The 25,160-nt window shown below is 48.2% G+C and overlaps 1 protein-coding gene across 1 annotated transcript in view; it reads left to right on the top strand.

Moving 5' to 3' along the window:
• The first annotated feature begins 6,528 nt into the window (after window positions 1–6,528).
• Window positions 6,529–25,160, top strand: part of LOC115084798 (WD repeat-containing protein 64-like) — a 234,752-nt gene continuing 216,120 nt past the window's right edge. Inside the window, exon 1 of the mRNA XM_029590142.1 lies at window positions 6,529–6,779. The gene's annotated coding sequence lies outside the window, so the exon portion shown is untranslated. The remainder of the gene's footprint in view (window positions 6,780–25,160) is intronic.

Below are 25,160 nucleotides of genomic sequence, written 5' to 3'. Positions count from 1 at the left end.
TCCATGATCTTGGCAATGAATGGGAGGTTAGCTATGGGGCGGAAATTGTTAGGGTCCTTCGGGTCTAGGTTAGGTTTCTTTAGGAGCGGTGAGATTGAGGCCATTTTGAGATCATCTGGGAAGGTTCCTTGGTCTAGAGAGCAGTTGATGATATTTTTCAATGAAGTGGCTATTGTGTCTGGAATAGATAGAAGTAGTTTGGAGGGGATGTGGTCTGCAGGATGAGACGAAGGTTTCATTCTTCTCAGGATGGTTTGTATCTCCGTGGAAGAGACGGGTTCAAAGGTGTTTAAGCTGACGTTTTTGTGGGCAGGTTGTTGATATGTCTGGAGGTCGGCTGTATTGGAAGGCAGTTGTGTTAAGAGATTGGTGATTTTATTTTGGAAAAACTGAGCGAGTTCTTCAGCTTTGGGTTGTGCCATGTTGCCAGGGATTTCTCGCGGAATCGTTTGAGTGAGGCTGGAGACATAAGCGAAGAGGGCTTTGGCGTCAAAGACCAGGTTGTGAATCTTAGATGCATAATAGTCTTTTTTTGATTTTGAGGTGAGGGATTTGTACTGGTATAGTGTGGATTTGTATGAGGAGATGGTGATGTCACAAGGGGTTTTGCGCCAAGTCGCTTCTTTTTTTCTTAAACTTTGTTTTAGTTTTCTGAGTTCATTAGTGAACCAAGGTTGTCTGTTGGATGCATTGGTGTGAGATTTTTTTGTAGTTGAAGGACAGAGCTTGTTGGCTATGTTTTCTGTTATGTTGTTCCAGGAGCGAATGGCAGTGTTCGGGTCGGTGAGGTCTAATAGGGGGAGCTGTGAGACCAATTGGTTGTTAAGGTCTTCTGGTGAGCATCTCCTCTTGTAGTGGAATGAAGGAGAGGGGATGTAGGGAGTGTTGGATTTTTTCAGCGCGAATGAGGTAGAGATGAGAGTGTGGTCTGACCATGGAACCTTTTTGTTCTTCAAATTGGATGTAGTCGTAATGCCCGTAATGATACTACATCACACCCAAATGAGGATGTATAATGGGGATAATTCTCCAGCAAAACTGTAAAAAAATGTGATGCACACAGATCTATCTCATGCATATTCACTGTGAATATCCGACGAGGTTTGGGAACTACTGCCCTAGGTGAACCTTCAGCATTGCACCAACTCCCCAATAACTTTTAGGTCCATTTACCCAGTCCCCAAGGTTTTGATAATTAAACTAAAAAATCATTATGATTCCAACACCACCCTTCCAAGAACAATCTTGTAAAAATAAAAAAAAAAACCCAACCCAAATAAACATAATTGGGCATCATCATTTTAAATATTAAACTTTGTTTTGAATACAAATATGTTTCAGAAATCACATCACATAGTTTGTGATTTTTGGGGACAGACTGCCCAAAAAATCAAGAAATATATTTATTTATTTGGGTTTATTAGAACATAAGAAATTGCCATGTTGGGTCAGACCAAGGGTCCATCAAGCCCAGCATCCGGTTTCCAACAGAGGCCAAACCAGGCCACAAGAACCTGGCAATTACCCAAACACTAAGAAGATCCCATGCTATTACCCACCTTTTTCAATATGAATTTCACCCAAACATGTTTACAGCATATTAGTGTAATAGCAAATAAATACATTTATAAATTTAAAGAAATCCATACTGCATTGGTTGAAAGTACTGTCTGAAATGGCTGGGTGGGCTGTTTTCCCTTAATAGTCACCACAGAAAGAAAATTCAGATTTTGTCAGTTCAGTAACACAAACCTCCTACATCGCCAGAAACTTTGTGAAGTAACCCGAACCCCTGCAAAAAAAGTAACCTGGAACCTATATGGCAAACCTACTATCCCAAAACAGCACTAAATCCCAGAACTCAAACCCTATATGAAAAGGCAATATCAAGACATGTGTCTCCCATTTTGGTGCTTGATCATCAACTAGGGGTACTATGGGTCTGCGTTCCAGTCCAGACGGGAAGGAAGAATTATCTTTTGGGGGCCCTGGCGCAGTCATTCACAATCTCTGTAACCACCTCACACTCCAGGTTGAATAATTCCAGAAGGTGCCAGATGGTAAAAAATAAGAGCAAGGAAGTCAAAGTCAATACTGCAGGCAAAAACCATGACTCAAACCAAGGTCCATTCATCCCTTTCACATCTAGGAAAAGGAGATAGAGACAAAAGAAAACTACAGGAGTCCAAAATTGGTGTTTAAATACATTTAAAGAAGATCCACACCATGCTCACAAAAATCAAAATCAGCATACAGCAAATAATCAAAACAAAGCAGACGGTTTCTTTGTCCATTCCTGTTTTCCTTACTTCCCTCCCTGTTCTTGTACCTTCATCCATTGAAAATATGTCCTCCCCAGTGAGGGTAGGATAGCTAGAATGTAACTCCAACATCAACCAAGAAACATGTGGAAAAAATATCCCCAAGTCCAGAAAAAATTGTTGTTTGGCAGTCTGCATGCTCCTCCTGAGAACCGGCATGGGCCGGGCCTCATTCGTCATCCCCTGACACCGCCCGGCTCCCCAGTGTGGCAGGACGCCACGTCTCAATGCAGCAGGATGCCGTCGATGCTCATCTAGGCTCCGGCTCCCCCCATCCCAAGGCGTGTGCGCGCCCGACAGCCCATCTTTTAAAGTCCCATGGCGGGAAAGAGCTGGTGGCGCTCCTTGATGACTTTACTCCGCTAGGCCTATAAAAGGCCCTCTTGTGCACCTGTTCCTTGCCTCAGCAAGAGGTCTTCCTACTTGCGAGTAGTGCTTGCTGTCAGCGTTCCATGTCTTCGGTCCCAGTGTTCTAGTGTCTTCTGTCTTCAGTTCCAGTATCCTTGTTCTTCGGTTCCAGTGTCTTCTTCATTCAGTTCCAGTATCTTATTCTCCAGTTCCACTGGTTCTTGCCTTCGTTCGTTAGTTCCTGTGGTCGTATCTTCAGTTCTTCAGTGTGCTTTGCCTTCTGTGCTGTTCCTTGCCTTCCTGCCCTGCCTATACATCCCGCCTTCCCTTCGGACGGATACCCGGCATTGATCTTGGCCTGACATCTGGATTCTCTTGAACCCCCACCTGCCACTGACCACTGCCTGCCTCCTGAATATTCTTGAACGCCGCCTGCCACTGACCACTGCCTGCTTCCGACCTCGACGGATCTCTCTGTCATCAGCAAGACCTGCTGGCCCCAGCATCCAAATGCTCAACCCAAGGGGAACATGCACTGGTAGAGGCGAAGCTCTAGTTGGGCCTCTGCCTCATCCAGGTCCGCCTGCCGATGGCAGAGACCTGCAGGGCTCCTCCCTGCAGGTTGCACCAACTTCACCTTGGTTCAACAGTCCACAAATTTAACCAAAATATCAAAATGTGTTCCAAACTTCTAACTGTAGTCCAGTTATCCGAATGTTGTGACTCTTGATTCCTTTTCTCACAAGTCTCTGAATTTCTCCTCACCCTTGCTTGTACTATTCGCTTGGGCAAAGAAATCTCTTGACCCAATCCTTGGGGATACCAGGGGTATACCCTTCTTTTTAGACAGGTCAGATAGAAAAATCTCAAAATATTCTAGCACTGGAATAAAAAGTAAGTCTGATGAGCAGAAGCCCACCAAAATATCCTTCTCTTCTGTTGAGACCCCGGATGAACCTCAAGTTCTCCCCTCTTCTCCTTCTACTTCCTCCAACTCCAGGGGACTTTATAATCCACTGAAGCTTTACCCCCAAAAAGCTGGGGTTATAGCAAGGGGAGGAATCTTATATATAAAACTCTCTCCCACTGCCATAGCTGAAAAATATACAGGGGACATAATAGTGACTAGCAAAGCCCCATCACACTGATATTAGGAAAACAGAACAAGCCGGCTTCATGCAGATCCCTACACAGAATGTACATGCTAGCAAACTACCTCACCTCAGTTACACATGCAGAACACAGACTCTCACCAACTACAGAATAAATGACCACAATTTAGAAATAGAAATATGCAAGGAAAAAAAAAAAAGAATTCTTTATTCTGCTGTCCTCTCCAGCTTCACCCCCTCCCCTCCTCCTCCTCCCTGCAGACAAGAGGGTAAGAGGGGGAAGAAGAGGAGACGAAATTAAGGAACAGAAAGGTAGTTCTTTGCTCTGCACTGTCTGCTCTAGGTTAACCCTCATGTGTCCTGCATTGCTGCTTAGGAAGGTAAGGGCTGGAGCAGGAAACAAGGCTGTTCTCCACAGCCTAAGATTTGGGGCACTGGCCAACAGGGCCTGTGCAAGGGTATTAGGCAACCTAGGCGAACCTTCTGCCTTGCACCCGTCTCCCCGCCCCCCGTTGCGCCGCCCCTACCAGCTCGCATCAAACTAGATGGAGAAGGTACAGAGAAGGGCGACCAAAATGATAAAGGGGATGGAACAGCTCCCCTAGGAGGAAAGACTAAAGAGATTAGGACTTTTCAGCTTGGAGAAGAGGCGGCTGGGGGGGGGGGGGGGGGGGTGTGTGTAATGATAGAGGTCTTTAAAATAATGAGAGGTCTTGAACGAGTAGATGTGAATCGGTTATTTACACTTTTGGATAATAGAAGGACTAGGGGGCACTCTTTCAATCAATGCACAGTGAAGCTCTGGAATTTGTTGCCAGAGGATGTGGTTAGTGCAGTTAGTGTAGCTGGGTTTAAAAAAGGTTTAGATAAGTTCTTGGAGAAGTCCATTAACTGCTATTAATGAAGTTGACTTAGAAAATAGCCACTGCTATTACTAGCATGGGATAGACTTAGTGTTTGGGTAATTGCCAGGATGCTGGGCTTGATGGATCCTTGGTCTGACTCAGCATGGCAATTTCTTATGTTCTTAGTTTGACTTGAGCCGGTCGCTGAAATATCCTGCCAGCAGCTGCTGCCTCTTCTCTCTTGCTGCCGCGGCTGCTACCCCTGGGACCTTGGCTGCCTAGGCCCCCACCTAATTCGCCCAGTGCTTCCGCCGGCCCTGTAAAGTAATCAGAGCAATGGCCTCTTCTACACGCCCTGGCACCCATAGGTAAAAGCCTCCTGGGTCTGAAGTCTTAGTGTCGGCACTGTGGTGAATCCTGTGCTTTTGAGCAGTTAGAAAGCAGGTGGCTCCAGGGGTGGATTTAGGGTTTTGCCACCCCTAGGCATTGTTGCTGCTGACCCCCTCCCCCAGTAAGGCTAGACAGCAGGGAGCAGGAGGTCTAAGGCACAGCCCCCCCCCCCCCCCCAGTTTGTGGCACTAGCTCAGAGGTAGAATCTGTGGCAAAAATCAGAAAATTCTGAAGCGGGTTGGCAAGCATTTCCATCTTTTACATTATGTTATAAAAATGAAGTGCGTTTCCGACCTTGCTTGTCTCTGTATTTCATTGGGTGATGAGATCTCAGGAACGGGCAGAAAAGAAGGAAGAGGGTGAGAGGACCAGGGATGGGGAGGGGAGAGGAAAGGAAAGGAGGAAGACGAGGAATAGGGTGCAGAGCAGGTGGAATGACTGGCGATAGGAGGGAGGAGTATGAGGAAGAAAGAAGACCGGGGATGGGAAAGGAGAGAAAGAAAGAACTGAGGGTGGAAGATGGGGAAGATCAAGAAAAGAAGGGAAAAACAGGAATCTGGGATGGGAGAAATGGAGGGAGAGGGAGGGAGGTTCTAGGGGATTGAGAGAGAGGGGATAAGGATATGTTGGGGAGAGAAGGGAGAGGAAGAAAGGAGGGTTTCCAGGATCTGGGGGACATAATTTGAGATCAAGGGTCAGAGAACCTGAATAGCAGGAAGGAGAGGAGGTAGGTGTCCCTACTGTGCTGGGTTGCTTTTCCCCTTGCATCCCCTCTCAGTCTGGCACGCACACCATCACTAATCTCTTCTCTCTCATACATTCAGACACTGCCCCCCTTACCCACGATGGTCCCCATTCAGCTCCTCCTAACCTTCCCGAAATGATTCCCCTGTGCTCTACCCTGCTCCAGGCTCACTCCCCTTCCATCCTGTTGCCTGCAAACTGCCTAGGAAGGGAGGGGGTGGCGGCGTGAGATTCAGCACAGCCGGAGGGCAGTAAATCTTCAGCCAGCCGCCTGCCCTCCCTCAGCTTTTCGCCCCTAGGGAGAGCCATATTTTGCCCATCGACAAATCCTGGGTGGGTGGCTCGCGGTCCCATTGGGGGGGGGGGGGGGGGGGGGGCCTCAGTGCTATAGTCCGTGGAGGAGCTGCCATCAGATCATCTTCCAGGCACTATCGCCGCCGCAGCTGTGGCGCGGGGCACTGCCCAAGCTCTCAGGGCTTCGGGAATGAGATGACTTTCCTCCTCCGGGTATTGGAGATTGCAGGCGGGGGCTGCGGTGTCTCTGACTTCTTCCCCCCCCCCCCCCCCCCCCCCCCCCTTCAAGCGGCGGGAGGGGAACCTCACGCGGCAGCTCCTGCAGCGCGCGGAGAAAAGCCCGGGCCTGGCCGGAACTCCACCGCGCGCTCCCGTTTGTTGCAAACTGATGTCGCTATGGCAACCGCAGCCTTTCCTCCCCAAAAGTCCTGGACTTGGAAGGAGAGCGTTATCGGCGTCCGCCACCTGCCGGGGATGTCTCAGAGCTCCGCCGCGGTCTGGGGCTGCCGGCAGTAAGTGCAGAACTTGTGTGTGTGGGGGGGCTGGCAGGGTAATTGATTTCCCCTTTTTATTCTTTAACTAGAGTTCATTGCTGAAGGAGCCTCCTCGCGTCATTTTCTGCTTTTCTTGGTCTTCGTTTTCGTGCCTCCTGCTGCCGTAAGGAAAGTTTGTCCGGCTGCTGCTGCATTTCTTCTTTCCTAAGAGGAAAATCGGGAAACTGCGAGGTAAAGCCAAGCCCGGTATATGCACAGTGAACTGAGGAAAGCTGCACACACAGAAACTCACACTGCCTCCAACACACACATACACACATATGCACCCACAATCTCAATGCACACACTCTCTCACACACAGGAATACACATTCTCTCATGCACACATACTCCCTCTCTCTCTCACACACACACTCTCACACACACATAATCTCACACTCACTCACACACTCATTCTCACACACACATTCTCACTCACACTCATACACTCTCATGCATACACACACTTTCACACACACACACTCTCTCTCAGAATGAGCTTTTCATGTTTCATGCTGTTCCTGTCTGTGTATGTAAACTGATCATTTGTTTGTTGAAGCTATTAGATGCGTTGTATGTATGGGTTGGTGTATATATTTATATATTGTATATATATATATATATGACTTATTTAGGGGTTTTTTTTGGGTTTTTTTTTTAGTTTTATATACCGTCGTTGGTGTAGCTATCACAACGGTTTACAAGATTCAAACAGATTAATGGTAGTTTAACATTTGCTAATCGATGAAACAATGGGAGGGTTCAGGGGAGGGGGGGGAAAGAAGGAAGGGAGGGATAACATGGGGGTTAAATTGACAGTTTTGTGTTTGGAGGGTAATACAGACGGTGTGATTTGTTAATCTTAGAGACAGTTCCTTTGTAGAGTTCATCATAAGTTCATTGTTGAATGAAGATGACTGTTGCTGGTTGCTGTTTTGTTCTTGCGTGGGTTTGGTTGGTAGTACTGATTAGTGTTTGGTTGTTGTGTTATTTGATTGTCCATGTAGACTTTGTAGAATAACCATGTTTTCAGATCCTTCTTGAATGTTTTAAGGTTGGCTTGTGTTCTCAAGGTTGCGTGTATACATGAGTTTGTGTGTCTGTATGGGATTGTGTGTGAGTGCATGTGTCTGTAGGAGGCTCGTACATATAAGTGTAATGATGTAAACCAATGCCCAACTTTTCCTCCAGTTCCGAAATCCTACAATCTTTGTAAGAGCAGAGTAGGAGGAATGGAATCAAGGAACACTATGATAACAGCTGTACTCTGATCCAGCTCCTTCGACACAAAGTCCGCCACTAAAACTAACAGTCTCAGTACCATGCCCCTGCCAAAAGCCACTCTTAAACTCACTAAGAAGTGCATAGTCTGTGACAAAATCTGACCGTTGAAATAAAACCAGTTTCTCCAAAATTTTACCTAAACATGGTAATATTGAAACAGGGCAATAACTGGCTGGTTCTAACCAAGAAAGGGAGCCATTTTTTAATATCGGGCAGAGAGCTTGCTTTCATGAATTGGGCAGGGACCCTACCTTCTGTCAGTGACAAATTAACCAATTTAGTGAACAATATTAAAAACCTATCCTGCAAAGCTGTCATAACCCGAACATGGACAGGCATCTAATGGTCACCGGGACAACTTTAAAGAAGCCATTGATGTTGATACTTCCGAAGAGGCTATCAACTCAAATTCTGTCCACTTAAATCTCATCTCAAACTCTGGTCTAATAAGGGAATTAAAATCTCAGTCTAAAGAAACACTCAAATCCATAATTTTAGTTTCACAGCAATGGGCAAAAACTTCCACCTAATTCTCCTCGACTTTTATAGGGGTCAGCAGTCTGTCAATCAAGAGGCCAAGTGGAGGAGATCATGGGGGCGATTTAAGGAAGTCTCCAGCTGAGCGGTAAAATATATCTTTCGCTGAGCTAGAAATTCCCGTTTATATTCTCCACAGGCCTTCTGATTCACCTCTTTGGAAGCTACAGACTTCCACTTCCTCCAGTTCCTCTCTTTTCTCCGCATAACTTGTTCTCTGTATACCCTGAATAGTGCCCCCCCCCAATCCTATCCTCTCCCTCCTCCTTAGCCCCTTCCCCCCTTTCCCCCCGCCTCCCCTGCCCCTCCTAATGATGCAGAGAACCGTGGGAGTCGTTTGAAACCACTGGATGACTCAAAATTGTAATTGGAGCAGCCCTCTCCAAAACAGAAGTTAATGCAGAGAGAATAAAGCTCAGTGACAGATGTGTCAATAACCGAACCTTTCACGAAATCGCATACCTCAGTAAATTTATCAAAATTAATTTCCTCCCTGAACTGCCTATCAAGCCCACTAGATAACTTTGACCGAGTCTAAAACTAAAGGACATCAAAAAAATGATCGGACCACAATGCTCCTTGTGAGTTTAAACTCAAAAAGGTATTATCCTTGGTCAGATTGTTGCGATCTCCGTCGCTTCCCCCTCCCTCGGGCCATGCCGGACCTACCTCCACGGCTGGAAGCGCCGCATCCCGCGTGGTCGGGGCCCCGGCGGCGCTGGCCGCTCCACGCGGCGACCACCATGGCTGTTCTCTCTCCTCCGTGCCCCGCGCGCGCGCAGGGACGCTCTCTTTGAGCGTCCAGTACCCGGAAGTCGGGCCCCGCCTACACTGATGACGTCATGTCTCAAGGCCTTCTTAACCGGCGTCCGGACGTCCTCTCAGGGCCTTGCAACGAGGTTCACTACTGCCTAGTAGTTCTGAGTTGCGCTTCGTCTGTTCCTCGTTCCTGACTGACCTTTGGATTGCCTTTGACTTCGCTTCAGCCTGCCGCCTGCCTCAGACCTTGGTCCGTTCCTGACTCCGCTTCAGCCTGCCGCCTGCCTCAGACCTTGGTCCGTTCCGACTTCGCTACAGCCTGCTTCAGCTCATTGCCAGCTACAGACTCCGTTCCAGTCTACAGCCTGCTTCAGTCCTTTGCCAGCTACAGATACCGTTCCAGTCTACAGCCTGCTTCAGTCCTTTGCCAGCTACAGATTCCGTTCCAGTCTACAGCCTGCTTCTCTACTACTTGCTCCAGTTCCAGCCTGCTTCAGACCTGCTTCAGTTTGCTCCAACCCCGGTACGCTACAGTCTCCGCGCCGCCCGCTGCCTGTCATCAGCTGGCCCCCGGCCTGTACAGCCGGTTCCTCACCTACCAAGTATCCTTTGGACTTCCTCACGCTACAGACTCTGCTCCAAGCTACTGCTTGCACCAGTCCCTGCTTGCTACAGACTCTGTACTTGCCTAACTCCCAAGTCCCAAGGTTCCAGGGCCCTACGGGCTCCTCCTGGGGAACTCCTGGTACTCGGGAGAACCCCACTAGCCTGTGGCTCCGCCTCCCGGCCTACCCTGGTATCCTAGGTGGGCCGGCCCAAGGGTCCACTACCCTGCCCGCAGCACCCAACTGCAACACAGATCCCTAGGAAGCAAAAGCAAATCCAAAGCATGCCCTGCCTTTTGAGTTGGTACGGTTATCATCCAGGAATGGCTCAACGCCTCCAGCAGCAGCAGCACTGCATTGACACCCTCGCTGCCACCGTGGATCAACTGGTCTCTCGCTTGGAGGGTTCCACTCGGGAAGCGCCTCCAGCACCCGCTTCCTCCTCCGCCTCAGCAACACAGTTACCCACGCCGACCCGGTATGCCGGAGATCCCAAGACTTGTCGTGGCTTTTTAACTCAGTGCTAGTGCACTTTGCTCTTCTGCCTGCGCAGTTTCCCTCAGATAGGGTTAAAGTAGCCTTCATCATCTCTTTATTGGACAGTAAGGTCCTCGACTGGGCTTCTTCCATGTGGGAGCGTCAGGATCCCTTACTACAGAACCTACAAGACTTTGCATGTAACTTCCGTCTTGCTTTCGATGACCCTGCACACCAGACCGCTGCTGCTTCAGAACTCTTGCATCTCAGGCAAGGGACGCGCCCGGTGGCAGACTACTCCATCGACTTTCGTACGCTGGCCATGAGAGTTGGCTGGCAAGATGACTGCCGACGGGGGATCTTCCTCGAGGGACTTGCCAGCCGCATCAAGGACGAGCTGGCAGGCCGGGACCTCCCAGACAGCTTAAACGATCTGATCGACGTTGCTGGCCGGGTGGATCGTCGCCTTCAGCAACGGGACAAAGAGAACCACAACTATCAGAAAGAGTCGCCCCAGTCGTCCTCTGCTCCCAGAGCCCCGGGTCCCAAGGCTCCCCCAGTTTTTGTTGACTCTGAGGAACCCATGCAGTTGGGTAGGTCCCCGCTGACTCCGGAAGAAAGGAGTAAACGCCGCTCCTGGGGGCTTTGCCTTTATTGTGGAGCCAAGGGCCACTTCCTCGCCTTGTGCCCGGAACGTCCTGGAAACCAACCATGCCTAGGCTATACCCAGGAGCGACACCTGGGCGCGACTGGATCAGCCCCTTCTTGCACGCTACCAGTGACTTTGAAATACCCCGGTGGGGAATTCCAGATCCATGCCTGCATAGACTCGGGAGCTGAAGGGAATTTTATTGTGGCCGATCTGGTGACTCAGCTTGCCCTTCCAACAATACAAAGGATTCCTCCGCTCTGGATCTCTTCTATCCGAGGCACCTTACTCCCTGGGGTCATTACCTGCTCCACGGCCCCTGTGACATTGCAAACCGGATTACTCCACTCGGAGGAGATCTCCCTGCTCGTCTTAGAGCAAGCCGTGCACCCGTTGGTTTTGGGACTACCCTGGTTACGACAGCATTCACCCACAATACAATGGGACGACTTCCAGCTGGTCCGATGGGGCTCAGCCTGCTTTGAACATTGTTTACAGCTCCCACGTCCACCCGAACCTTTGCACGCCTGCTCCTGGGAAAGACCCGGCATAGTAATAGCTGTAACACAACTTCCTTCACCGCTGAGACATGTGCCCTATCCACAGGGATATTAAAATCACCTTTTAAAAACAGCAGCGGGGTGCGCAGATATAGAGATGCAACAAACTCTGTCAAAGCATCCAAATTTGCTCACTTTAACCCTGGGGGACGATAAATTATTCCCATACGTTGAACTCTCACAGTTAAAAACCCAGGCTTTCCCCCCAAAAAACGTATTCTATGGGATTTAAAAATTACTAGCACACCACCCCCTCGATGACCCTCTCTAAACTGATGTATATAAGAATATCCCTGTTATGTTATGAGTAAAGTCAATAGTGGACCCTTGGGCCGGCTGAGGTGGACAGCGTCCACAGGAGTTAATAAGCCGGGAGGCGGCACTCAGCTGGAGCGGACTGGTGGCGTCTTCACCCTGGAAACCCGAGACCCCCCCAGGAGGAGCCCGTAGGGGTCCGAGTCGCTGGGACTTAGGAGAATCGTGAAGAAGACCAAGGTTCGTGGCTGGCTGAAGACAAAGGAGAATCGTGAAGAAGACCAAGGTTCGTGGCTGGCTGAAGACAAAGGAGAATCGTGAAGAAGACCAAGGTTCGTGGCTGGCTGAAGACAAAGGAGAATCGTGAAGAAGACCAAGGTTCGTGGCTGGCTGAAGACAAAGGAGAATCGTGAAGAAGACCAAGGTTCGTGGCTGGCTGAAGACAAAGGAGAATCAGGAACCGGAGCTGGAGTCAGGATATGTAGACAGCAAGTGGAGCCCAGAGCTGGAGCCAAGGCACAGCAGGACCAAACCGAACCTGACCTGGAAGCAAGGCACGGCTGGAACAAGCTGGAACCGGAGCTGGAAGCAAGGCACGGCTGGAACAAGCTGGAACCGGAGCTGGAAGCAAGGCACGGCTGGAACAAGCAGGAACCAGAGCTGGAAGCAAGGCACGGCTGGAACAAGCTGGAACCGGAGCTGGAAGCAAGGCACGGCTGGAACAAGCAGGAACCAGAGCTGGAAGCAAGGCACGGCTGGAACAAGCAGGAACCAAGGCTGAAAGCAACGCTGGGAAGCAACTAAGCACTCAGGAGAGCGACCTCGTTGCAAAGGCAAAGCAAGGAAGTCAGACGATGGTTTAAATAGCCAGCCAGCGTCTGACGTCAGGAACAGGGCAGTTCAGCACTTCCGGGTGCTGGACCTTTAAGAGCCCCCTGCTCACGCGCGCGCGTTGCCTGGCAGTGGGAGGAGTCAGAATCGTCCTTCGGCAGCGTCTCCACGTGGAGAGAGACTCTGCCATGCGGCCCTGCAGGCCCCAGGAGCAACGGATTGCAGCGAGACCGGGGGAGGCAGGAGAAAGGTAAGGACCCGGTCGCTAGCCTAGCGACCGGGACTGCAACAGTACCCCCCCCTTTACGCCCCCTCTTCAGAGGGCTCGGCCTGTCAGGATGGTCCAGATGATATTGCTGCAGAAGAGTCTTGTCCAAGATGTTGCGGGCAGGCTCCCACGTATTGTCTTCGTCTCCACAACCTTCCCAGGCTAGCAAATATTCCCAACGTCTGTTGGCGAAGCGAGCATCCAGGACCTCTCGTACCTGAAACGTAGGATCCTCATCCGTAGTGATGGAAGCGTCTTCAAGAGGCCTGGGGTGGAATCTGGAAAGAATCACTGGTTTTAAGAGGGAGACGTGAAAGACATCATGAATGCGTAAAGTGGTTGGGAGTCGTAGACGGTAAGAGACCAGCCCTACCCTCTCTGCAACGCGGAAAGGGCCACAGAACTTGGGTGAGAGCTTCTTGGAAGGTTGCCTCAGATGAATGTTCTTTGTACTAAGCCACACTCGATCGCCTGGGAAAAAAGCGAATGCCGGTTTTCGGTGTCGATCATAGTAGCGTTTAGAAGTGCGTGCGACTTTCTGAAGTCGGTGTTGAGTAGAGGACCAAAGTTTACTCAATTGGTCCGCGGTCAATTGAGCAGCTGGTGAGGAGGTTGGTACTGGTAGAGGTAACGGTGGTTTGAGCTGTTTACCGTACACAATTTGAAAAGGGGATTTCCCCGTCGCCGTATGTATTTGATTATTATAGGCGAATTCTGCCCAAGGCAAAAGCTCCACCCAATTATCTTGTTTGTGGTTAATGAACGCTCGTAGGAACAACTTTAATGAACGATTCATGCGTTCGGTTTGCCCATTACTTTGCGGGTGGAAAGCGGAGGAGAAACTCAGCTGGATCTTAAATTTTTTGCATAAGGCTTTCCAATACCTGGCTGTGAATTGAGGGCCTCTGTCAGATACAATGTCCTGAGGCAGACCATGAATACGGAATACATGGTGTGTGAACAGAGAAGCCAGTTCAGTGGCGGAAGGTAATTTGGGCAAAGGCACAAAGTGAGCCATTTTAGAGAAGCGGTCCACCGTGACCCATACCACAGTCTTGCCTTGCGAAGGCGGGAGTTCCACCATAAAATCAGTAGCAATATGTGTCCAGGGTTCCGTGGGTATAGGTAACGGTTGTAGAAACCCTCTCGGAGGGCCATTAAGCGGTTTCTGCAGGGCGCAAGTGGGGCAAGAATTCACGTAAAGGGAAACATCACGTCGAAGACCAGGCCACCAATAGAAACGATTTATAAGATCCAATGTTCTTAGTCTACCAGCATGTCCCCCGGTCAAGGAGTCATGGCCCCAAGACAAGACTTTCCTCCGAAGCCTCTTAGGAACGGTAGTCTTATTTGAGGAAGCAATGGAAGTGGTAGCTATTTGAACACAGGCAGGATCCAGGATGGTTCGTGGAGAGTCGTCCTCTTCTTCCGGCTGATAGGTACGAGATAGAGCATCGGCTCGAACGTTCTTCTCAGCTGGTCGAAACTTGAGGATGAAATTGAAACGACTGAAGAAGAGTGACCATCTTGCTTGCCGCGAGTTTAGTCGTTGAGCTTGGGCCAAGTACAATAAATTTTTGTGATCAGTGTACACTGTCACCGGATGATTAGCCCCCTCCAGCCATTGCCTCCACTCCTCGAAGGCCAACTTGATGGCTAAGAGTTCTTTGTCTCCGATGCCATAGTTACATTCAGCAGGCGAAAACTTTTTAGAGAAGTAAGAACATGGCATCAATTTGCCCGAAGTATCGTGTTGACTGAGCACCGCTCCAACAGCCAGATTCGAGGCATCGACCTCCAGGATGAAGGGTCGTTGTGGATCTGGGTGTCGTAGGCAGGAAGCGTCTAGGAATGCTTGTTTTAAGTCTTCAAAGGCAGCCGAGGCGGTGGTGGACCAATCGTGAGCGTTAACCCCTTTGCGAGTAAGCGCCGTGAGAGGAGCTACCTTCTGGGAGTAATGTGGTATAAAATGCCTGTAAAAATTGGCGAATCCAAGGAATCGCTGTAGCGCCTTCAGGCCAGACGGGCGAGGCCATTTGACAATGGCCGCCACCTTCTCTGGGTCCATCTGGAAACCGGACGAGGAAACAATATATCCCAAGAACGGAAGCGACTCACGCTCAAACTGACATTTTTCAAATTTAGCGTATAGATGATTGTCTCTTAGAGCCTGTAAGACCTGTTTGACGTGTTGGCGATGGGAGGAGAGATCTTGGGAATAGATCAGAACGTCATCAAGGTACACTATGACGAAAGAATGAAGCATCTCTCGGAGTACCTCATTCATCAGATTCTGGAAGACAGCAGGGGCATTACATAAGCCGAAAGGCATTACTAAGTATTCGTAATGTCCATCTCGCGTGTTGAACGCTGTCTTCCACTCGTCACCGGGACGAATACGAACCAAATTGTATGCTCCACGTAAATCCAATTTTGTAAAGATCTTGGCCCCCTGAAGTCTATCGAGCAGTTCTGGGATCAGAGGCAAGGGATAGCGATCTTTCTTAGTGATGGAGTTCAGACCTCGATAGTCTATACACGGCCGGAGGGAGCCATCTTTTTTGGACACAAAAAAGAATCCTGCTCCTGCAGGAGAGTGCGAAGGGCGAATGAACCCTTTGGCAAGATTCTCCGTAATGTAGTCTGACATTGCATGGGTTTCTGGCAGAGAAAGAGGGTATACCCTACCCCGCGGGGGAGTGGAACCAGGTAGTAAATCAATGGCACAGTCGAAGGGCCGATGGCATGGAAGCAGTTCAGCTTTTTGTTTGGAGAACACGTCAGCGTAATCCTGGTACGGCAAAGGAAGGTCCAGGGCAGAGTGAGAGAGTAATATCTCCGGTCTAGGAACGGGATCCAGGCAATTCTGGAAACAGGAAGGACTCCATTGCGCAATTTGGAGAGAGTCCCAATGGATCACCGGAGCATGTTGTTGCAACCAAGGGAGTCCCAGGACCACAGGGTGCACCGATTTATCCAGTAGCAAAAAGGAGATTGTCTCAGTGTGAAGCACTCCCGTCCGTAAAGTGAGAGGCATCGTGGTTTCAGAAAGGGATCCAGGTAGAGGGGTTCCCCGGATAGAGGTAACCCGTAACGGAGGTATCCGGCGCTTAGTAGGTAGTCCTAATTGGTGTACCAGTTCTCTCCAGATAAAGTTCCCTCCGGCTCCGGAATCAATGAAAGCTAGAGTCTGCAAGGAGCCACCTGGATATTCCAGCGTTATAGGAACTGTACATTGAGGAGTAGCATGAACATAGCCTAGGGGAACCTCCTCATCTCTCCCTAGACTCGAGCATTTCCCGGTCTCGCAGGACATTGACCCAGGAAATGACCCTTAGTGCCGCAGTATAAGCACAGGCCCAGAGTGCGGCGTCGTGTCTTCTCCTCCTCGGTTAGCGGTGCCCGTCCAAGCTGCATAAGTTCCTCTGAGGAGCTGTGGGAGGCTGATGGTGTCTTGTGAGGTACAGTCAGAGACCTGGAGAAGGAGGGTGCCAATGAGACAGGCCGACGAGGAACTCGACCCTCCTTAGCTCGTTGCTGCAATCGCCGGTCAATCCTCCCGGCCAAGTCTATCACCCCGTTCAGAGTGAGGGGCAGGTCGCGAGCCATCAGCTCGTCTTTGATACGACCTGCAAGACCTTCCAGGAAAATACCCCGCAAACAGTCATCCTGCCAGCCGAGTTCCATCGCCAGAGTACGAAATTCAATAGCGTACTCCGCCAGAGAGCGGGATCCTTGTCGTAGCTGTAGAATTTCAGTGGTAGCAGTGGTAGCACGAGCTGGCTCATCAAAAGTCTGTTTGAAGTGAGTCACGAAATCCTGCAAGTTATGCAGCATGGCGTCCTGTTTCTCCCACATGGGAGAGGCCCATAGCATAGCCCTCCCATCGAGCAGAGACAAAATATATGCTACCTTGACGGCATCAGACGGGAACTGCCCTGGTAGCAACGTGAAGCGGATGAAGCACTGATTCAAAAACGCCCTGCACGATCTGGCATCCCCGGAGTATCGAGTAGGCGCTGGAAGCTGAGTCTGTGCGGGAGCTTGAACCGCCAGTGGAGGCGGGGGGTGGTGCCAGCGGTGGAGGATTGGCGTCCAAGCGACTGGCTAGGCGATCCACCGTAGCAGCCAAGACTTCCAGACATTGCTGTTGCTGCTGGATTCTTTGGGCCATGCCAGGGATGGCCTGCATAGGAGCGGAGTCCGCCGAGTCCATGGCCTTTGCAAACTGTTATGTTATGAGTAAAGTCAATAGTGGACCCTTGGGCCGGCTGAGGTGGACAGCGTCCACAGGAGTTAATAAGCCGGGAGGCGGCACTCAGCTGGAGCGGACTGGTGGCGTCTTCACCCTGGAAACCCGAGACCCCCCCAGGAGGAGCCCGTAGGGGTCCGAGTCGCTGGGACTTAGGAGAATCGTGAAGAAGACCAAGGTTCGTGGCTGGCTGAAGACAAAGGAGAATCGTGAAGAAGACCAAGGTTCGTGGCTGGCTGAAGACAAAGGAGAATCGTGAAGAAGACCAAGGTTCGTGGCTGGCTGAAGACAAAGGAGAATCGTGAAGAAGACCAAGGTTCGTGGCTGGCTGAAGACAAAGGAGAATCGTGAAGAAGACCAAGGTTCGTGGCTGGCTGAAGACAAAGGAGAATCAGGAACCGGAGCTGGAGTCAGGATATGTAGACAGCAAGTGGAGCCCAGAGCTGGAGCCAAGGCACAGCAGGACCAAACCGAACCTGACCTGGAAGCAAGGCACGGCTGGAACAAGCTGGAACCGGAGCTGGAAGCAAGGCACGGCTGGAACAAGCTGGAACCGGAGCTGGAAGCAAGGCACGGCTGGAACAAGCAGGAACCGGAGCTGGAAGCAAGGCACGGCTGGAACAAGCAGGAACCAGAGCTGGAAGCAAGGCACGGCTGGAACAAGCAGGAACCAGAGCTGGAAGCAAGGCACGGCTGGAACAAGCTGGAACCGGAGCTGGAAGCAAGGCACGGCTGGAACAAGCAGGAACCAGAGCTGGAAGCAAGGCACGGCTGGAACAAGCAGGAACCAAGGCTGAAAGCAACGCTGGGAAGCAACTAAGCACTCAGGAGAGCGACCTCGTTGCAAAGGCAAAGCAAGGAAGTCAGACGATGGTTTAAATAGCCAGCCAGCGTCTGACGTCAGGAACAGGGCAGTTCAGCACTTCCGGGTGCTGGACCTTTAAGAGCCCCCTGCTCACGCGCGCGCGTTGCCTGGCAGTGGGAGGAGTCAGAATCGTCCTTCGGCAGCGTCTCCACGTGGAGAGAGACTCTGCCATGCGGCCCTGCAGGCCCCAGGAGCAACGGATTGCAGCGAGACCGGGGGAGGCAGGAGAAAGGTAAGGACCCGGTCGCTAGCCTAGCGACCGGGACTGCAACAATCCCGACAGGTACATTTGATTCAAAACATAAGCATCCGACCCAGAGTGCCAAGTTTCACTAATAAAATAGGTCTGGTCTCTCCTCTAAGAGCAGGGCATAAATCAATTTGGACATATTAAGAATAAACATGCATTTTTATTTATTTATTTATTTAAAAGCTTTTCTATACCTGTATTCGTGGGTACATCATATCGGTTTACAGAGAACTTAAAGTAATACATGGAACAAGGAGGCTAGAACTGGGAAGCAACGGGGTGGAACAGAATAACGAGATGTAATGTTCATGATAACAAGAGGTAATATGCAATATGCAGAAGGGGGGTGACAAAAGGGGTGACGATGGAATACATAGAAGAGGGTGGGGGGGGAACAGGGAAGCAACAGGGAGGAGCAGGGTAACGAGAATTAATGTGTATGATAGCAAGAGGTAATATGCAATATACAATACAAGATAACAAGAGATAATATGCAATATACAAAAAAGAAATGACAGGGTGGAGGGTAAGGAAGATAGGAGGAACAGCTAAGGAGGTGGGAGAAGGAAGGGGCGGGAGGGAGGAGGGGCAGGGGAGGCGGGGGAAAGGGGGGTGAAGGGGCTAAGGAGGAGGGAGGGGATAGGATTGGGGGAGCACTATTTCAGGGTATGCCTGTTTAAAAAGCCAGGTCTTTAGTTTTTTCTTGAATTTCTGGGTGCATGGCTGTAAGCGTAGATCTGGGGGGCATGGAATTCCAGAGGGCAGGACCTGCAGTAGATAGGGCTCGTTCTTTCGTAGAAGTAAGGTGAGTGTTCTTGGGGGAGAGAGTATGTAGGCTACCTTTGTAGGCTGATCTGGTGGGACGGTTGGGGATGAGGAAGTGGAGGGAGTTGTCGAGCCAGTGTACATTATGGGTGTGTAGGGTTTTGTGTATAATAGTTAAGGTCTTGTAGAGTATACGAGAGGAAATAGGGAGCCAATGTAGTTCTTTAAGGACAGGGGTAATATGGTCTGATTTGCGGGTGTTAGTAAGGATTCTAGCCGCTGCATTTTGTAGCATTTGGAGCAGTTTGATGGTAGAGATAGGGAGGTCTAGAAGTAGGGAATTACAGTAGTCAATTTTGGAAAAGATAGTAGCCTGAAGGACTGTGCGGAAGTCATTTTTTATTTTATTTATTTATTTTAAATCTTTTCTATACCGTCGTTTGGTGTGGACCGTCACAACGGTTTACATTAAGGCACATAAAAGTAATAATGCTGCAATTTGTCCGATTACAAAAGTGCCATAAGGTTCGGTAACATAGTTAGTGATCAATATTAAGTGTTAAATGTAATGAATCATGTCCAGGTCTCTATCTCGGTTTTGATTACAGAATTAACTTTAAAATCGTGACTGTCATTTAAAAAATACACATTTGGTTGATACCGCAATGTATGTGTGTGTTTTCTTGTTCGTGCTTTGCTCGTCCCTGGTTTCTATTCACCCTTCTCTTTCTGAAAAGCTTGTATAAAGAGCCAGGTTTTTAAACCTTTTCTAAAGGTTTTAAACCTTTTCTAAAGGTTTCTTTTGTAATCTTAGATCTAAGGGCATGGAATTCCATAATATGGGTCCTGCCAGTGATAGTGCTCTCTCTCGTACTTGTGTTAGTCTTGCGGTTTTGACTGATGGGATAGTTAGGAGTGCTTTGTTTGCTGACCTTAAGTTTCGGTTAGGGACGTGTACACGGAGGGCTGTATTTAACCAGTCTGCATGTTCGTTATGTATTAACTTATGTATGGTGCACAGTGTTTTGTATTGTATTCTTTGTTCTATCGGAAGCCAGTGTAATTCCGCTAGTGTTTCAGTGATGTGATCTCTTTTGCTTTTGCCAGTCAATATTCTTGCAGCTGAGTTTTGTAGAACCTGCAATGGTCTTAGAGAGGTGTGTGGAAGACCTAGTAGAAGTGTATTACAATAATCAGTGCTTGCAAAAATTAATGCTTGTAGCACTGATCGAAAGTTTACAGTTGTCAGGAGTGGTTTAAGTCGCCTGAGGACCATGAGTTTAGTGTATCCTTCTCTTACTTTTAGAGATATGTGTTGTTTTAAGCTTAGTTCGGTGTCAATTATTACTCCTAGATTCCGTGCTTTCTCTGCAAGTATTATTTGTTGGTTATTTTATTTATTTATTTATTTAAACATTTTTATATACCGGCATTCGTTGTGGACATCATGTCGGTTTACAGTAAACAGGTTAAGTTTGGAAAATTACATTTTAACAGGGAAGTCCAAACTGGGAGAGGGGGTAACGACAGGCAGCTAAGAAAGACAGGGTAACCAAAAACAAGGTTCCTCGAGGTGAGGAGATGGAGTATAACAAAACATAGTTCCTCAATATGAGAAAAAGGGAGTAGGCGTATTGTGGTCTACTTTGGCACGGATTGATGACTTTTTATTCTGGGTAAGCTTGGTTGAACAACCATGTTTTCAATTTCTTCTTGAAGTTGTTCATACAAGGTTCGAGGTGTATGTCAGGCGGTAGTGTGTTCCAGTGAGTGGGACCTGCAATCGAGAGCGCACGGCCGCATATGGAGGAGAGATGGGCAGTCTTCAAGGAGGGCACAAGTAGGGTGCCAGATTTTGCCGTTCTGGTGGGTCGACTGGACTTAGGAGTTGTAAAAGGGAGGTCTAACCAGTTAGAGTTGTGCGTGTGGATTGCTTTATGAATTATGGTGAGTGTTTTGTAGATAATGCGTGATGTTATGGGGAGCCAGTGTAAGTCTCTGAGGATGGGGGTGATGTGATCATATTTGCGGGAGTTTGCAATGAGTCTTGCTGCAGCATGTTGTAGCATTTGTAGAGATTTAATGGTAGAGTAGGGGAGTCCAATAAGTAAAGCATTGCAGTAGTCTAATTTGGATGTGATGGTGGCTTGGTAACTGTACGGAAATCATGGGTGTGTAGGAGAGGTCTAAGTTTTTTGAGCACATTAAGTTTGAAAAAGCAGGTTTTAGTGTGATTGGGTTTTGTTTGATTTCCATATTTTTTTTTCTTTCTAAATGTAAGAATTCTGTCTTCTCTATATTGATTACTAATTCCATTTGGTTTAGTAGCTGTTTAATGATATCTAGATACATGTTGGCAAAGTCTAATGTTTTCTCGATTGTATCGTCAGTGGGTAAAATTAATTGGATATCGTCAGTGTATATATAGTGTGTGATTCCCAAGCCTGCTAGCAGATGGCATAGAGGTAGCAAGTATATGTTGAAAAGTGTGGCTGAGAGGGTAGATCCTTGTGGTACTCCTGTTTGAAGGTTTATTTTTTCTGATATAGTGTCTTTAATTTGTACCTGAAAATATCTGTCACTGAGATATGATCTAAACCACTTGATAGTTCTGTTGTTTAAGCCTATTTCTTCTAGTCTCTTCAAGAGTATGTCATGATTTACAGTGTCAAATGCTGCTGACAGGTCAAGCATCACTAGAATGTAATGTTTACCGTTATCAAAACCCCTCATAATGTTATCTGTAAGTGCTATAGTGTTTTCGAAAGCCATGTTGGGACGGATATAGGATGTTATTGTTATCCAGGTGTTCTGTTAGTTGCTTTTGTACAGTTTTTTCTATTAATTTTGCGATTAAGGGTAGGTTCCATGGAAATGGAGGAGAGGTTTAAGTTTTTTAAGAACATGGAGCTTAAGAACATGGAGCTTAAAGAAACATTCTTTTATGGTTGAGTTGATAAATTTTTTAAAATTCAATTGGTGGTCAATGGTGACCCCAAGATCCCGTACAATGTGTGGGAGGGAGATAGTGGGGGGAGGGGATCATTGCTGGGGGGGGGGGGCATTATGTTATGGTGAGTGGTGATAATGAGTAGCTCAGGTTTTGATGTGTTTAAGGCCAAGTGAAGACTGGTGAGGAGGATGTTTATAGATGAGAGGCAGTTTTCCCAGGTCTTGAGGGACTTGGATAGTGATTCTTGGATGGGAATGAGGATTTGGACATCGTCCACATAGATGAAGTGCTTGAGGCCAAGGTCAGAGAGGAGTTGGCAAAGGGGCATCGTGTAAATATTGAAGAGGGTGGAGGATAGGGAAGAGCCTTGGGGAACAGCTTGGGTTAATTGAATAGGTGTGGATTCCGCATTACCGATTTTGACTATGTAGTCTCTATTTTCAAGGTAGGATTTAAACCAAAGAAGGGCTGTTCCAGTGATGTCAATTTCTGAAAGACGGTTCATTAAGATATTATGGCTTATGGTGTCAAAGGCAGAAGAGATATCAAGCAGGGCAAGAATGTAGGAGTGACCATGGTCTAGGCCTTTAAGGAGGGTGTCTGTGAGGGAGATTAAGAGGGTTTCCATATTGAAGAACTTACGGAAGCCAAATTGGGATGAGTATAGTATATTATAGTTTTCTAGATAGGCTGATAGTTGTGAGTTAACCACTTTTTCCATGATTTTGGCTAGGAAGGGAAGGTTAGAGATGGGACGATAGTTGGATGGCTCAGAGGGGTCAAGGGAATGTTTTATGAGGAGGGGTTTGACTACAGCCTGTTTTATATACATAATATGCAACACTTTTATAGAATCAGACAAATCCCCCTGCTGTACCGTAACTAAATTGGGCAATGCTAACCAGACACGACCAGTTTTATTAACCTTTGCCCTATAATGTGCCTCATAACAACCCCTACCACAAAGTGTGGGATTAGTTCCAAACATCGTTAACAATAAAAAAAAAATATTAGCACTACCCTCCTACACCTCAAATAACACCCCAAATTATCCTCCAAAATTGTCCAGGGGCATTTTAATGATGTCACCAGGGCATGAGCAGGGCTGACTGGCCCTTTGGACACCTCACAACTTCTCAACAAGATTTGCAACAACAAAAAACAGGTGAAACTCAGATCACTAGAGTGCACAGAGCTTAGTAGCAGGATATTTCCTCCAGCCAGCATGTCCTTCTTAAAGCACTGCAAGGTGCATGTTAATGACGTCACCAGGATGTGGACAGGGCTGGCTGGCCACCAGGATATCTCACGGCTTTTCAGATTTAAATAACATGTTTCCATAAAATAATCTATCACTCATCAAAAATAAATGAAGTAACTGCTGCTCCATGCAGATTACCCCCATGCTTATCAGTTCCCTAGAGCAGGGGTCAGGAACCTTTTTGGCTGAGAGAGCCATAAACGCCACATATTTTAAAATGTAATTCCATGAGAGCCATACAATATGTTTAAAACTAAATACAAGTAAATGTGTGCATTTTATGTAAGATCACACTTTTAAAGTACAATAAGTCTCTGAAAATATTACACCAGGCCTTAAGACATCAATACATCTCCTATTAGGAAAACGGACCAAGTCAGGCTGCTATAGAGTCCTACACAGAAACTACACGCTAGCAGAAAACCTCACCTGAATCACGTGCTGCCCCTCACCTAACATAGAATAAAGAGACTAAAACGCATAACAAGAAGCATGCAGAAAAAACTGAATTGGAAACTGCAACAAGCCAGAGTCTCTGTATGCAGTGTAACAAAGGAAAAAAGAAACATCACCCATCCTTATAAAACAAATCAAGAAATATAAAATCATCAGCAGTAAAACTGTACTAACAAAAAGAACATATTTCGAAACAGCTGATGAGTGGAATATCCAATAATTAAAAACTCATATAAAACATTTCCAGATACCAACAAAATATTTCAAAATAGCAGACACAAAGACCCAGTAATGAAAAATAAAAAGGATACAAATTTTTTTTTGCTCTGCATACCTGGGAACGTTTGATATCCAGGTGTCCTGAGATTGTTCTGAATTAGCAGGAGGTGGGGTGGTTTGCTTGGAACTTTCTCCTCTCTCAGTCACATACCAGCGCTCTCTCTCACACTAGCTCTCAATGACACACCTATACACACATGCTCTCAGTACTCACATATACACGTTTTTTCTCTCACACTTATATGGGCTCTTAATTACACATTTACACACATGCTGTCTATCTTTTCACGCTTACACATACACACAGGCTTTCAAACACATAAATACATGCTGTCTTTTTCTCTCACACACAGACTCTCATTCACATGCTTACAAACATGTCCTCTCTTTCTCTCATTTAAACACAGGCTCTCAATCACATACTCACAAGCTCCATCACCTAAACCAGCTCTCAGTCACATACAGACACACATGATCTCTCTCTTACTTATACACACAGGCTCTTAATCATACATACACATGATTTCTCTCACACACAAAGGATCTCAATCATACACACATACTCTTTCACACAAACAGGTTTTCAATCACAAACTTACACATACAGGTTCCCAATGGTAAACTTACATTCATGCTCTCTTTCTCACAGGCAGGCTCTCAATCACAGACATACTCTCTTTCACATATACAGGCTCTCAATCATTCACATACATGCAATCTCTCACACACAAACACACACACACAGGCCCCCCCCCCGCGGCCCGGAAGAGGAAGTGGAGAGCATCGGGTGCGTGCGCGGCAAGAAGAGGCCACGCTAGTGCGCTCGGCATTGGCCCGAAGAAAAGAAGACTGCAGCACGGCTCGGAGGAAAATGAAGAGGTTCAACCGCGGCCGATGGGACTCCGCCTCCGCGAGGGCTGAAAATGAAGAGGTTAGCGTTGGGAGAAGGCTGCTGCTGCCGCGAGTGGGGGAGAGAGAGAGTGAATGAGCGAGCAAGCATGTGTGTTTGCTCGCTCATTCACTCTCTCTCTCTCTCCCACCCCCCACCCCGGGAACTCGCGGCAGCAGCAGCCTCCTGCCAACGCTAACCTCTTCATTTTCAGCCCTTGCGGAGACGGAGTCCCATCGGCCGCGGTTGAACTTCTTCATTTTCCTCCGAGCCGCGCTGCAGTCTTCTTTTCTTCGGGCCGATGCCGAGCGCACTAGCGTGGCCTCTTCTTGCCGCGCACGCACCCGATGCTCTCCACTTCCTCTTCCGGGCCGCGGGG

The sequence above is a fragment of the Rhinatrema bivittatum genome, chromosome 1, assembly GCF_901001135.1.
Source record: "Rhinatrema bivittatum chromosome 1, aRhiBiv1.1, whole genome shotgun sequence".
NCBI classification, from domain to species: domain Eukaryota; kingdom Metazoa; phylum Chordata; class Amphibia; order Gymnophiona; family Rhinatrematidae; genus Rhinatrema; species Rhinatrema bivittatum.
Note: the sequence above shows the minus strand (reverse complement) of the source record. Positions and strands in the feature narration are given on the sequence as shown.